Source organism: Bufo gargarizans, unplaced genomic scaffold, assembly GCF_014858855.1.
Source record: "Bufo gargarizans isolate SCDJY-AF-19 unplaced genomic scaffold, ASM1485885v1 original_scaffold_1961_pilon, whole genome shotgun sequence".
Classification (NCBI taxonomy): domain Eukaryota; kingdom Metazoa; phylum Chordata; class Amphibia; order Anura; family Bufonidae; genus Bufo; species Bufo gargarizans.
Window position 1 is genome coordinate 7,769 of NW_025334586.1, and position 13,547 is coordinate 21,315.

Sequence of the window (13,547 nt, forward strand, 5' to 3'; positions counted from 1 at the left end):
ATATTCTTGTACATAGGAGCAGTATTATAGTAGTTATATTCTTGTACATAGGAGCAGTATTATAGTAGTTATATTCTTGTACATAGGAGCAGTATTATAGTTATATTCTTGTACATAGGAGCAGTATTATAGTAGTTATATTCTTGTACATAGGAGCAGTATTATAGTAGTTATATTCTTGTACATAGGAGCAGTATTATAGTAGTTATATTCTTGTACATAGGAGTATTATAGTAGTTATATTCTTGTACATAGGAGCAGTATTATAGTAGTTATATTCTTGTACATAGGAGCAGTATTATAGTAGTTATATTCTTGTACATAGGAGCAGTATTATAGTAGTTATATTCTTGTACATAGGAGCAGTATTATAGTAGTTATATTCTTGTACATAGGAGCAGTATTATAGTTTATATTCTTGTACATAGGAGCAGTATTATAGTAGTTATATTCTTGTACATAGGAGCAGTATTATAGTAGTTATATTCTTGTACATAGGAGCAGTATTATAGTAGTTATATTCTTGTACATAGGAGCAGTATTATAGTAGTTATATTCTTGTACATAGGAGCAGTATTATAGTAGTTATATTCTTGTACATAGGAGCAGTATTATAGTAGTTATATTCTTGTACATAGGAGCAGTATTATAGTAGTTATATTCTTGTACATAGGAGCAGTATTATAGTAGTTATATTCTTGTACATAGGAGCAGTATTATAGTAGTTATATTCTTGTACATAGGAGCAGTATTATAGTAGTTATATTCTTGTACATAGGAGCAGTATTATAGTAGTTATATTCTTGTACATAGGAGCAGTATTATAGTAGTTATATTCTTGTACATAGGAGCAGTATTATAGTAGTTATATTCTTGTACATAGGAGCAGTATTATAGTAGTTATATTCTTGTACATAGGAGCAGTATTATAGTAGTTATATTCTTGTACATAGGAGCAGTATTATAGTAGTTATATTCTTGTACATAGGAGCAGTATTATAGTAGTTATATTCTTGTACATAGGAGCAGTATTATAGTTATATTCTTGTACATAGGAGCAGTATTATAGTAGTTATATTCTTGTACATAGGAGCAGTATTAGTAGTTATATTCTTGTACATAGGAGCAGTATTATAGTAGTTATATTCTTGTACATAGGAGCAGTATTATAGTAGTTATATTCTTGTACATAGGAGCAGTATTATAGTAGTTATATTCTTGTACATAGGAGCAGTATTATAGTAGTTATATTCTTGTACATAGGAGCAGTATTATAGTAGTTATATTCTTGTACATAGGAGCAGTATTATAGTAGTTATATCTTGTACATAGGAGCAGTATTATAGTAGTTATATTCTTGTACATAGGAGCAGTATTATAGTAGTTATATCTTGTACATAGGAGCAGTATTAGTAGTATTATATTCTTGTACATAGGAGCAGTATTATAGTAGTTATATTCTTGTACATAGGAGCAGTATTATAGTAGTTATATTCTTGTACATAGGAGCAGTATTATAGTAGTTATATTCTTGTACATAGGAGCAGTATTATAGTTGTATATTCTTGTACATAGGAGCAGTATTATAGTAGTTATATTCTTGTACATAGGAGCAGTATTATAGTAGTTATATTCTTGTACATAGGAGCAGTATTATAGTAGTTATATTCTTGTACATAGGAGCAGTATTATAGTAGTTATATTCTTGTACATAGGAGCAGTATTATAGTAGTTATCTTGTACATAGGCAGTATTATAGTAGTTATATTCTTGTACATAGGCAGTATTATAGTAGTTATATTCGTACATAGGCAGTATTATAGTAGTTATATTCTTGTACATAGGAGCAGTATTATAGTAGTTATATTCTTGTACATAGGAGCAGTATTATAGTAGTTATATTCTTGTACATAGGAGCAGTATTATAGTAGTTATATTCTTGTACATAGGAGCAGTATTATAGTAGTTATATTCTTGTACATAGGAGCAGTATTATAGTAGTTATATTCTTGTACATAGGAGCAGTATTATAGTAGTTATATTCTGTACATAGGAGCAGTATTATAGTAGTTATATTCTTGTACATAGGAGCAGTATTATAGTAGTTATATTCTTGTACATAGGAGCAGTATTATAGTAGTTATATTCTTGTACATAGGAGCAGTATTATAGTAGTTATATTCTTGTACATAGGAGCAGTATTATAGTAGTTATATTCTTGTACATAGGAGCAGTATTATAGTAGTTATATTCTTGTACATAGGAGCAGTATTATAGTAGTTATATTCTTGTACATAGGAGCAGTATTATAGTAGTTATATTCTTGTACATAGGAGCAGTATTATAGTAGTTATATTCTTGTACATAGGAGCAGTATTATAGTAGTTATATTCTTGTACATAGGAGCAGTATTATAGTAGTTATATTCTTGTACATAGGAGCAGTATTATAGTAGTTATATTCTTGTACATAGGAGCAGTATTATAGTAGTTATATTCTTGTACATAGGAGCAGTATTATAGTAGTTATATTCTTGTACATAGGAGCAGTATTATAGTAGTTATCTTGTACATAGGAGCAGTATTATAGTAGTTATATTCTTGTAGGAGCAGTATTATAGTAGTTATATTCTTGTACATAGGAGCAGTATTATAGTAGTTATATTCTTGTACATAGGAGCAGTATTATAGTAGTTATATTCTTGTACATAGGAGCAGTATTATAGTTTATATTCTTGTACATAGGAGCAGTATTATAGTAGTTATATTCTTGTACATAGGAGCAGTATTATAGTAGTTATATTCTTGTACATAGGAGCAGTATTATAGTAGTTATATTCTTGTACATAGGAGCAGTATTATAGTAGTTATATTCTTGTACATAGGAGCAGTATTATAGTAGTTATATTCTTGTACATAGGAGCAGTATTATAGTAGTTATATTCTTGTACATAGGAGCAGTATTATAGTAGTTATATTCTTGTACATAGGCAGTATTATAGTAGTTATATTCTTGTACATAGGAGCAGTATTATAGTAGTTATATTCTTGTACATAGGAGCAGTATTATAGTAGTTATATTCTTGTACATAGGAGCAGTATTATAGTAGTATATTCTTGTACATAGGAGCAGTATTATAGTAGTTATATTCTTGTACATAGGAGCAGTATTATAGTAGTTATATTCTTGTACATAGGAGCAGTATTATAGTAGTTATATCTTGTACATAGGAGCAGTATTATAGTAGTTATATTCTTGTACATAGGAGCAGTATTATAGTAGTTATATTCTTGTACATAGGAGCAGTATTATAGTAGTTATATTCTTGTACATAGGAGCAGTATTATAGTAGTTATATTCTTGTACATAGGAGCAGTATATATATATCTTGACATAGGAGGCAGTATTATAGTAGTTATAATCTTGTACATAGGAGCAGTATATATAGTTATATTCTTGTACATAGGAGCAGTATTATAGTAGTTATATTTCTTGTACATAGGAGCAGTATTATAGTAGTTATATTCTTGTCCATGGTGTGCCGGCATACATACATAATTCCTCTGGGTAGCCATCTTATATGCTTCTGGCATATGTAAAAAACAGTGAACTCTCATCTTCCTGAAGCCTGGGTCGCCTATGATGTAGATGGACACTTTTATTACCACTACTCTGTGAGGCCGGCTATAAAAGGCATAAAGGCTATACCAGGCCCAGCTCATCCTGTCCTATGAGATCAGCTCGCTGTCAAGTCTGGCTGGAGCGTGAACGTCATTATTCCAGGTCTGGTTTGAAGAGAGCTAATAGCCCTTATTAGCTCTGGCATAAAACCAGTCCACTTTCATATTTCATTTATGAATCAAACTTATGCCCTTTCTGACACCAGATCCAGGCTCTACAGAGTATTTTGGTTAATTGGGTATCAAATATGACTAGAGGATGTGATTCTGTAGCTGACCTATGGGTGGTAGAAGAACTACAGGTCCCAGCATTACCGTGTGTTGTCTCTTTCTGTAGGTAAATAAATAAGGATCGCAAATATGTATTCTGTATAACAATATGCCGATGTATCAGGGAGATACGAGCTTAAGTATAATCCTCATTGTAGGAACTGAACTTTGATGGGGTCATAAAACACTTGGAGGCCAATCCCTAGGCTTCACAGTCACTCTGCTGCCATTGGCTGACAGGAGTAAGTCTCCTGCCCATGGCAGAGTTCATAAAAATCCATGCACAAGGACAGAGGAGAGAGACCCATGGAACATCACCAGACACTTCATTGGACATTGACGGCATATCCCTGTATCAGAAGAACTTTGAGGGTCTCCCCTGATACATACTGAAAAGGGGTTTGCAAGGATTCAAAAAGGACATATGAACGACCATCTGAAACCCTCCAGAGAAACTAAGTCTTTCCTCTTTTTCCCTTTCATTTGAACTGTCGTGATTATTTATATTGTTATTATTATTCTGTAGATTTATAGTCATTGTCATTAGATTTGTCTGCACTGCTTTTTACCGCTTATTAAATATTATAAAATCTAAGTGGCCAAGTCTTCCATATTCTAAGCTGCTGGACAACGTACCTTGCCTTTGAGGAGACGTTACCAGGTAGTTAGTTACATTGCATTCAGGAATTGTAGCTGGGGGTGATTGACTGCGGTTGGTCAGTAAGTGATATCCGGTTCATCCACTGATCTGTGTGATAGTGAATGACCCGGAGAGTCGGCTCGTGGACCGGGAACCCACGTGGTGGCAGTTACCGAAGTGTAGTGGGGGGGTGTTAGCCGAATGGTAATACCCCGGTCACGTGAGGTCTCTGTGTGTGCGCAGACTCCGTCACAGACCCCTACGTCACAGCTGTGGGATCCGGAGCGAGCGGATCCATAGTTCGTGACACATGGGAGCAGTATTATAGTAGTTATATTCCTGTACATAGGGGGCAGTATTATAGTAGTTATATTCTTGTACATAGGAGCAGTATTATAGTAGTTATATTCTTGTACATAGGAGGCAGTATTATAGTAGTTATATTCTTGTACATAGGAACAGTATTATAGTAGTTATATTCCTGTACATAGGAAGCAGTATTATAGTAGTTATATTCTTGTACATAGGGGCAGTATTATAGTAGTTATATTCTTGTACATAGGAGCAGTATTATAGTAGTTATATTCTTGTACATAGGAGCAGTATTATAGTAGTTCTATTCCTGTACATAGGAGGCGGTATTATAGTAGTTATATTCTTGTACATAGGAGGCAGTATTATAGTAGTTATAGTCTTGTACATAGGAGCAGTAGTATAGTAGTTATATTCTTGTACATAGGAGGCAGTATTATAGTAGTTATATTCTTGTACATAGGAGGCGGTATTATAGTAGTTATATTCTTGTACATAGGAGCAGTATTATAGTAGTTATATTCTTGTACATAGGAGCAGTATTATAGTAGTTATATTCCTGTACATAGGAGGCAGTATTATAGTAGTTATATTCTTGTACATAGGAGGCAGTATTATAGTAGTTATATTCTTGTACATAGGAGCAGTATTATAGTAGTTATATTCTTGTACATAGGAGCAGTATTATAGTAGTTATATTCCTGTACATAGGAGGCAGTATTATAGTGTGATGTGTTGAGGTCGCCCTTAGCTTTCTGGGTCTGTAGCTGTTATAATCTAGCGCGGCTGGTTTTCTCTGCGTTGTCGGGTACAGGTGACGGGTAGATTTTCCTGTGCTGTTGGTCCTTATGTGATAACTGGCGCCTGAGGTGTTTGCAGCCGCTTGTCTCCCCCGTTCCCTCTGTTAGTGACATAACCTGTGCGTTCAGACGAGTTTTGCAGTCAGATCATCGGTTATTCCTTTTATTCTGGGAGACATTTTGCATTCCACATGAGCAGCATTCGACAGCAGCACCGCAAGCATGAGAAGTACAGCAGATCTATACAGAACGCAGGAGTATCCAGCTGCATGGATGTGACTGGAGTATGCAACATTGTGACTGCAGCTCTGGATGTGATTGGAGTATGTGACATTGTGACTGCAGCTCTGGATGTGACTGGCGTGTGAGACATGCTGCGATTGCAGCTCTGGATGTGACTGGAGCAGAGATTAGTAATGGAGTGACTGAGCGCTGTCTCTCAATGACCCTGTTTTATTCTCATCTTCCTTCAGCCTTGTCCAGAAGATGAATCCATGGTTGTCAGGCCAGAGCCGGCTCTTCAGAAAGTCCCACCCCCATCATCCCCTGAGTTGTAGTACTTGATCCTGTTCAGGTACGACCAGACCTTGCAGGACACCAGGCCATAGTAGGTCTGCAGTTTGGAGCAGCCCTGTCCACACCTTGGACATGTCGTCGTCTCCGACCGCGGCCGATGAGAAGATGACCCGGTAACAGCAGCGATTGTAGCGGACGTGCTTGGCCCCAGAAAAGCGTGAGCTGTGGACGGGGAGGACTCCGGCCTGATGAGCACAGAGGCCAATGAAGACCTCGGCGGGCACAGCCAGGCTCACCCTGTCAGAGACCAGGTACATCTTCCTCGCCACCTGCTGGGAGACCACCATGGCAGAGGCGCTGCAGTAGTCAGGATACAAGGTGTCAGAATATGATGTCACGGGGATGAAGCTTTGACTGTGGGGGTCTCTGTCGGGTCGCGCTTGGTGTACGACTTTCCCAGTATAGATGTCGGCAGCGCGGGCCTCCAGGGTCAGCAGGTGGCGGCTCAGACTCTCCACATTGACAAACACCTGGTCGTCAGCCTTCAGGATGAACCTGGCGCTGCGGCAGAAGCTGACGATCCACTCCAGCATCATGGCGGCTTTCAGCGCTTCAGAAGGATCTGGAAAACGTCCTTGCACCAAGTCCTGGTGGAGCTGAGCCTCATGGAGCAGGTTGTCCTGTGCGGCCTCCACCTGCGGCCTCCCCAGCATGAAGACGCGGGTGACCCGGAGGCCTCGCAGTGTGGTTGTGTTGGCCCAGGTCTGGCGGATTCTCTCCCGTCTGATCCTGTTCTCAGGAGCGCTGAAGACGACCAGGAGCAGGAAGAGGTTGCGGTCAGCGCAGCGCTCCGAGCCGCTAATCACGTATGACCTGGAAATGTTCTCCCGCTGGAGGCTGAGGTTCAGCGTCTACGCTCGCTCTCTCAAATCCGCAAACTTGCCGTCAGTGTACGCAGATGCGGCAGAGCGCAGGAAATATTCCTCCATGAAATCTGCGCCAAACAGCAGAGCATGAAAGAGGACGACATTGAAGAGGATGAAGCAGAGCTGGTGGGTGCGGAGCCGGCACAGAGACACCTGCAAGGTAAGGCAGGGTGAGGGGGGCGGCCGATACAGGAGGAGCAGTCACCCGCAAAACACTCGGGGGTGAGGCCGATACAGGAGGGGCAGTCACCCGCAAAACACTCGGGGCTGAGGGGGGCGGCCGATACAGGAGGAGCAGTCACCCGCAAAACACTCGGGGGTGAGGCCGATACAGGAGGGGCAGTCACCCGCAAAACACTCCGGGGTGAGGCCGACACAGGAGGGGCAGTCACCCGCAAAACACTCCGGGGTGAGGCCGACACAGGAGGGGCAGTCACCCACAAAACACTCGGGGGTGAGGCCGATACAGGAGGGGCAGTCACCCACAAAACACTCGGGGGTGAGGCCGATACAGGAGGGGCAGTCACCCGCAAAACACTCCGGGGTGAGGGGGCGGCCGACACAGGAGGGGCAGTCACCCGCAAAACACTCCGGGGTGAGGCCGATACAGGAGGGGCAGTCATCCACAAAACACTCGGGGGTGAGGCCGATACAGGAGGAGCAGTCACCCGCAAAACACTCGGGGGTGAGGCCGATACAGGAGGGGCAGTCACCCGCAAAACACTCAGGGGTGAGGCCGATACAGGAGGGGCAGTCACCCGCAACACACTCAGGGGGAGATGGGCGATACAGGAGGGGCAGTCACCCGCAAAACACTCAGGGGTGAGGCCGATACAGGAGGGGCAGTCACCCGCAAAACACTCCGGGGTGAGGCCGACACAGGAGGGGCAGTCACCCGCAAAACACTCCGGGGTGAGGCCGATACAGGAGGGGCAGTCATCCACAAAACACTCGGGGGTGAGGCCGATACAGGAGGGGCAGTCACCCACAAAACACTCGGGGGTGAGGGGGGCAGCCGATACAGGAGGGGCAGTCACCCACAAAACACTCGGGGGTGAGGGGGGCAGCCGATACAGAGGGGCAGTCACCCACAAAACACTCGGGGTGAGGGGGGCAGCCGATACAGGAGGGGCAGTCACCCACAAAACACTCGGGGGTGAGGGGGGCAGCCGATACAGGAGGGGCAGTCACCCGCAAACACTCGGGGGTGAGGCCGATACAGGAGGGGCAGTCACCCACAAAACACTCGGGGGTGAGGGGGGCAGCCGATACAGGAGGGGCAGTCACCCACAAAACACTCGGGGGTGAGGGGGGCAGCCGATACAGGAGGGGCAGTCACCCACAAAACACTCGGGGGTGAGGCCGATACAGGAGGGGCAGTCACCCGCAAACACTCGGGGCTGTGGGGGGCGGCCGATACAGGCGGGGCAGTCACCCACAAAACACTCGGGGCTGAGGGGGGTGGCCGATACAGGAGGGGCACTTACGGTCACCCACAAAACACTCTGGGTGAGGGGGGCGGCCGATACAGGAGGGGCAGTCACCCACAAAACACTCGGGGCTGAGGGGGGCGGCCGATACAGGAGGGGCAGTCACCCACAAAACACTCGGGGCTGAGGGGGGCGGCGGCCGATACAGGAGGGGCAGTCACCCGCAAAACACTCGGGGGTGAGGCCGACACAGGAGGGGCAGTCACCCGCAAAACACTCCGGGGTGAGGCCGACACAGGAGGGGCAGTCACCCGCAAAACACTCCGGGGTGAGGCCGATACAGGAGGGGCAGTCACCCACAAAACACTCGGGGGTGAGGGGGGCAGCCGATACAGGAGGGGCAGTCACCCGCAAAACACTCGGGGCTGAGGGGCGGCCGATACAGGAGGGGCAGTCACCCGCAAAACACTCGGGCTGAGGGGCGGCCGATACAGGAGGGGCACTTACGGTCACCCACAAAACACTCGGGGCTGAGGGGCGGCCGATACAGGAGGGGCAGTCACCCACAAAACACTCGGGCTGAGGGGCGGCCGATACAGGAGGGGCAGGGTTCTCATTCACTGACAGCAAGCAGAGAACCAGATCATGCTCAGGAATTTGTTGTAGCCATCTGACTCGTGTTGATAGTAGCTTCACCCCAAGTTCCTGAGCGTGATCTCTACTTGCTGTCAGTGAATGAGAACCCTGTGAGCCTGCTCTCTGCTGTGGACGCTCACCTGCATGGCGCCAGCGATCCGACAGCTCCTCGCGCAGCTGCTTGCTCGCGTCCTCTGTTTTCCGCTCACAGGGTAAAGTTACTTCCTGGGAACCTGACCCGTCTGCAGCGCAGCGGACCAGAGCCGCGGTAATGGGACACCGACATCACAGGGACGGAATAGGTGACCCCGACCCTACAGGTGAGGACACACCCGTCACGGTCTGCAGGGGCGCCCTCAGTACCAGTGCACCGACCCTTGATGTGCATGCTCTGGGGTTGCCATGGTAACCTGAACAGCCCAATTGCATGGATTTCCTGTCATGTGACTTCCTATTATGAATTTAATCTCTGAAAGGTGGTCACATTCAGGCAGTCTGTTCATGTTACCATGGCAACCCCAGAGCGAGCAGGATACACCTGGGCTGTTCTTATACGAGGACGGCCACCCAGATCACTGCTCGGATGATAGGAGTTCTCTACTTCTTTGTGTGCCCCACCACTGTATTGATGGATGATGGGAGTTGTCTGTGCTCTTCTATACTGATGGTTGATGGGAGTTCTGCACGGATTGTTGTGCCCTATAACTATATTAATGGATGATGGGGGTTATCTGCCCTGCTCTGTGTGTCCTATAACTATATTAACCCCATCATCTCCACAGCTGTTGTGCTCTGCAATTATACTGGCAGATGATTGGGGTTATGTTGCTCTAGATCAATGTTTCCCAACCAGTGTGCCTCCAGCTGTTGCAAAACTACAACTCCCAGCATGCCCACACAACCAAAGGCTGTCCGAGCATGCTGGGAGTTGTAGTTTTGCAACAGCTGGAGGCACACTGGTTGGGAAACACTGCTCTAGATGATCAAACTGTACCGGTGGATGATGGGAGTTATCTGCAATGCTTTGTGCCACATAACTATACTGATGGATGATGAGAATTCTAATGCACAGAAGATGGGAGTCATCTGTGCTAGTCTTTGTCCTATTACTGTACTGATTGATGATGGGTGTGATCTAACCAGAGTTGATGGCGGCAGTTTCGCTTTCGCTCCTGGTCGCTATAGAATGATGGAAGAGACTGCCCTGCACTGAAGGAGTTAATGCTCAGCTTCACTGGATGTCATCTCTAAAATGTCCTGTGCTCTAGTCACAACCAGAGCTGCAGTCACCTGGCCTGTGAGCTCTGCTCATGCACTGGATAGTGGGGGTTGTAGTCCTCTATCCTGCTGCACGTACTGTAGACAGACTCCGCTCCTCAGCAGTCGGAGGACCCCGCGAGCGGCGACCGCGCCAATTCATATGCAAGAGACAAATGTCAGAAATGGAATGACTTTTATTCCCTTTAAAATCCGAACCCCCCCTCCCCCTCCTCGTACATTGCCGCTCATCAGAACTATAAATCTTATATACAAGTAATACCAGCGAGGAAGACCCCCTCCCCCGGCGCAAGCGCCGCCGCCGCGAGGAATCGGAACCGTGTCCCTTCTGTGCAAACAAATCCGTGTGGAGAAAGCAAAGATTTCCTGTGGAAGTCACTGCACCCCCCCCTCCTCCTCAACGTAGGTGGAAGGGAACCAGCCGACCTGCGGAGACAGTACAGCGTATCACCACAAGTGCTCATTCACAGACAGCAAGCAGAGATCTGTCATCTCCGGGTGGGATAAATATGTGACCCCCCATGACATGCTGCTCATCTCTATTCCCTTACATGGGACTTCACCGCGCTCGGCTATTGTCTTAAAGGGGTCGCCTGAGATAATTACAAATCTGACAACCACGAATCCGTCACGTACTCGCCGCCACGGCTGCGGACAGTGAGGGGCGAGTACGTGATGTCCTTAGATTTCTCAGACGATCCCTTTAAGTGCCACAGCGGTTGGCGTATCCCTTTAAGCCCCTCCGTGTACACGATAAATACGCACTTTGCCGTTGGTCTCGCCTTTCCACCATCCCTGATCCCCTCCGATCCGGCTGTAGATCTTCACCACGTCGCCTTCCCGCAGCGACAGCTCCCTCATGTCTCTGGCTGCAAAGTTGTACCTGGCGACAGCGGTTCCTACAGGACGTGGCGTGAAAACTGCCGAGAGGGGGAAACAGTTACTACAAGGACACCCGAAAACGGCAGCCATGTTCTTATGTGACAAATGATGGATTCAGAGCGGAGACACCACATTAGGGGGCACAAGGCGATGATGAAATGGCGCAGATGACGGTGCAGTGAAAAGTTCGGGAACACACTGTAACAACCCCCCAGCACTTTTCACTGCACCGGCCCTTTAATAATTTGGCGGCGCACACACAACGGAGCGGGAGAAGCGGCAGTACCTGACCAGAAGGGTGTGGACGGGTTCTGACAGGGAAAGCTGAGACCCTGAGGACTGAGAAAAGAAAAGTTGTAGGAAGCGCAGGAGGCTGGAAGAGTCCAGAGAGCGGAAGAAAAAAGGGTTAAACTGCGGGAGACAGAGCAAAGCAAGTAAACAGTGCGACTACTGCACAATGTGCTGCTGGGAGTTGTAGTAGTCAGTGGCACATGGGGCGCCCCCTCACCTGGGGACTTGGGGGCGCTGCGGCTCTTCTGCAGCTTGTAGGGGTACTTCAACGTTGTGTCCAGTTGCTTGAAGCTTTCCTTCAGTGAATGCGTCTGGTAATATTCCACCAGCTCCTGCAAAATGGCAGCAGCCCATGAGCCCCCCCGTCAGTACAGTCAGCACCCCCCCCGGTCAGTACAGCCCCCCCGTCAGTACAGTCAGCACCCCCCCCTCCCCCGGTCAGTACAGCCCCCCCGTCAGTACAGGACCCCCCCCGACTGTCTACCGTCAGTACAGGACCCCCCCCCCCCCGACTGTCTCCCGTCAGTACAGGCCCCCCCCCCCCCCGCTGACTGTCTCCCGTCAGTACAGCCCCCCCCCCCGACTGTCTCCCGTCAGTACAGCCCCCCCGACTGTCTCCCGTCAGTACAGCCTGCCCCCCCCCGCTGACTGTCTCCCGTCAGTACAGCCCCCCCCCCGACTGTCTCCCGTCAGTACAGGCCCCCCCCCCCCCGCTGACTGTCTCCCGTCAGTACAGGCCCCCCCCCCCCCCCCGCTGACTGTCTCCCGTCAGTACAGCCCCCCCCCCCCCGACTGTCTCCCGTCAGTACAGCCCCCCCCCCCGACTGTCTCCCGTCAGTACAGCCCCCCCCCCCCCGACTGTCTCCCGTCAGTACAGCCCGCCCCCCCCCCGCTGACTCTGTCTCCCGTAAGTACAGCCCCCCCCCCCGACTGTCTCCCGTCAGTACAGCCCCCCCCCCCCCCGACTGTCTCCCGTCAGTACAGCCCCCCCCCCCCCCGACTGTCTCCCGTCAGTACAGGCCCCCCCCCCGCCTGTCTCCAGTCAGTACAGGCCCCCCCCCCCCGCTGACTGTCTCCCGTCAGTACAGCCCCCCCCCCGACTGTCTCCCGTCAGTACAGCCCCCCCCCCCGACTGTCTCCCGTCAGTACAGCCCCCCCCCCGACTGTCTCCCGTCAGTACAGCCCCCCCCCCCCCCGACTGTCTCCCGTCAGTACAGCCCCCCCCCCCCCCCCCGCTGACTGTCTCCCGTCAGTACAGCCCCCCCCCCGACTGTCTCCCGTCAGTACAGCCCCCCCCCCCCGACTGTCTCCCGTCAGTACAGCCCCCCCCCCCCGACTGTCTCCCGTCAGTACAGCCCCCCCCCCCCCCCCCGACTGTCTCCCGTCAGTACAGGCCCCCCCCCCCCCGCCTGTCTCCAGTCAGTACAGGCCCCCCCCCGACTGTCTCCCGTCAGTACAGGCCCCCCCCCGACTGTCTCCCGTCAGTACAGCCCCCCCCCGACTGTCTCCCGTCAGTACAGCCCCCCCCCGACTGTCTCCCGTCAGTACAGCCCCCCCCCGACTGTCTCCCGTCAGTACAGAGCCCCCCCCCCCCCCCGACTGTCTCCCGTCAGTACAGGCCCCCCCCCCCGCTGACTGTCTCCCGTCAGTACAGCCCCCCCCCCCCGACTGTCTCCCGTCAGTACAGCCCCCCCCCCCCCGACTGTCTCCCGTCAGTACAGCCCCCCCCCCCCCGACTGTCTCCCGTCAGTACAGCCCCCCCCCCCCCCCCGACTGTCTCCCGTCAGTACAGCCCCCCCCCCCCCCCGCTGACTGTCTCCCGTCAGTACAGCCCCCCCGACTGTCTCCCGTCAGTACAGCCCCCCCGACTGTCTCCCGTCAGTACA

General features: G+C 48.7%; 1 pseudogene; it reads right to left on the reverse strand.

The window, feature by feature from the left end:
* Window positions 1-6,222: 6,222 nt before the first annotated feature.
* Window positions 6,223-13,547, reverse strand: part of LOC122923817 — a 34,270-nt pseudogene continuing 26,945 nt past the window's right edge.